The sequence below is a fragment of the Penaeus japonicus genome, unplaced genomic scaffold, assembly GCF_977035675.1.
Source record: "Penaeus japonicus unplaced genomic scaffold, GWHDUDI00000001_assembly GWHDUDI00000036, whole genome shotgun sequence".
Classification (NCBI taxonomy): domain Eukaryota; kingdom Metazoa; phylum Arthropoda; class Malacostraca; order Decapoda; family Penaeidae; genus Penaeus; species Penaeus japonicus.
This window is the reverse complement of record NW_028234438.1, coordinates 22,536,627-22,539,126: the sequence shown is the minus strand read 5'-3', so window position 1 is coordinate 22,539,126 and position 2,500 is coordinate 22,536,627. Positions and strand designations below refer to the sequence as shown.

The following is a 2,500-nucleotide window of genomic DNA, read 5'->3' as shown; positions in this document are numbered from 1 at the left end:
ATCGCCTCGACCTCTGCCCGGCCGCATTTTCCTCACACCAAAGGGCGAATATATATTACCTCATTCGGTGTCGATCTTGAAGTACAGGTACAGGGTTTGCAAATGCTAGTGAGTAAGAGAAGGTGGGTCGCAGGGATGAGTAAAGGAGTGGGTTGAAGGAGGGATGAATGAATGAGCTTTCGGGAAAATGGATGGATGAATTGATAACGTGAAGTGTAAATGAATAAGTGGATCAATAGCAGTGTGCATAATTGAGGATTAATTACATTGAAAAATGAATAAATGAATAAATACGCATCAAAATATAAATACGTAATATATATAAATGCCTGCAAGACCCAACAGTATTCATATCAATACCTATATGATTTGCTGCATAAAAAAACAGACAAAAATAAATAAATCTGCATGTTATGGACTCGCACTTTGCTGATCAAACTGAGTTACAGATATGAAGTTTAGAAAAGCAATTTCCTGAAGTTCGTCTCGTGTTGCAAGCAGGCAGCATGGCAGACATGCAGGTCGATAGGAAGACATGACAAGCAGGCAAGCAGACAAGCTGGCATGCGTGGGTGTGTAGATGTCATGCAAGTGGGTGGTATAAAATTACGGTCATGAGGAAAGCGAGGAGATGTACCATGCAGGTAGTCAGAGGAAAATGTCGGTCATGAAATGCAGAAAAGGGAGAAAGATTAACAGATGGCGTTGGAAAACAGATAAACAGAAAAGAGAATCCTACCACTACTACAACTAATGCTAAAAACATTAATAAGGCTAATAATAAAATTAATTATAATAATAAAAATTATGATAGTAATGATAATAACAAAGATAGGGATAGTAATGATAATAATCATTATCATTGGTAATAATTATAACAATAATGGTTGTCAGTATAATAATAATCATAATAATTATTATACTAATAACATTTAGAATCATAAAAACAAAGAGTAAGACCTAGAGTAAGAATGAGAGAGAGATAGTGAGTGAGAGTGAGAGTGAGAGAGAGAGAGAGAGATAGATAGAGAGAGAGAGAGATTAAGAGAGAGAGAGTGATAGAGAGAGAGAGAGAGATCTGAATATAAAAACAGGAAACGCAAAGGGGGCATGCAGATCCCGTCATGCAGATGTCCAGGCGAAAGGATTTGGGTGCAGATGATGGGGTTTGGGTAAGGGTGGGGGGAAGGGAGAAAGGGAAGGGGGGGGTGGGGGTGGGGGAGGACTGGTTGGCAGATGGCAGACTGTAAAGTAAGCGAGCAGACAAGCAGGCAGAATTCGCTGGCCGATGATACTCCGACGAGGAGCTGGCAGATGGCATTTACAGTCAGATCCGGGGGCGACTATCTCTCTCTCTCTCTCTCTGTGTCTCTACTCAAACACAATCCCATGAATTGATATCTGTCTGACTCCTCATGTCTGTGACTCTTTCCTCTTTCCCTCTCTTTACATCTATCTACAAATTAGTATCTACATTCCCCTGTATCAGATTCTTTAACTTTCTGATTATTCACCTCTACATTACCCTCTTCAGTCTCTGCCTCCCTTCTTCACTCATTAACCCCCTCTACTCTTTCTCTCTTTATCTGTCTTTCTCTCTTTATCTCTCTCTTTTTCTCTCTCTGTGTTTCACTCCCTCTCCTTTGTTTAAGTATTTCTCTTCCTCCTCCTCCTCCTCTTCCTGTTTTTTGGACTTGATCTCCTTTCCTTTTTTTTTACCTTTTCACCCCTTTTCAATCTCTACCTCCCCTCACTCGACCCTTATTTCAACCTCTCAATTCAACATGCCCTCTTTCGTCTGACGATTGGCCTCCCAACATTGCACGACTTGTTTCGCAATATCTTTTTTTCAGGTTCTTAACGGAATAAAATTTAATTAAGCACTGAAGAAGTCAATGGGTAAGGAAATAAAGGGAAACTAATGAATAAAAAGGCATATTTTAATAACGAACGGTTTATATATATATATATATAAAAATGTGACCTATTATTTTTTCCCTTTCTCTTCACTAACTTCGTCGTTTTTAAACTTATTCTCGTTAATAATATTTGCCCCAACCTTAAAGTTTCTAATCCCCTCCCTAGATGTACATTCTTATTTCCAAAATCCTCCATAAACTCTGATAAAAAAAAAAAAAAAAAAAAAATGCAGCCCTCCTCTATCCTCCTCCCCAACCCCAGCAAACCCTCTTGCTCGGCTGGGACATTCATCTGCCTCTTCACCATCTCATCTGCTTGAAAACCCTTCCTACATGTTTCAGCAACCTCTTCGAAAAATCTCTCTCTCGCTCTTCTCTTTCTCGATTTCTCTGTCTGCGTGAATGACTCTTTGTATTTCCGCCCGTCCAGTCTTCACTGTCTCTTTTTTTTTTTATCTTTCTCTATTTTTGAATTTCCATCTGTCAGTTATGCCTATTAATCTCTCTCCTCCTATTCCCCGCCTCTCTACGTCAGTCTATCTATCTGTTTTTCCATTCCTTCTCCCCTTCCCTTATCCTCA

The 2,500-nt window shown here is 39.6% G+C and overlaps 1 long non-coding RNA gene across 1 annotated transcript in view; it reads right to left on the bottom strand.

The window, feature by feature from the left end:
• The window catches only part of LOC147467442 (uncharacterized), a 165,597-nt gene that overhangs the window by 162,049 nt on the left and 1,048 nt on the right, over positions 1-2,500 (bottom strand). The window lies entirely within an intron of this gene.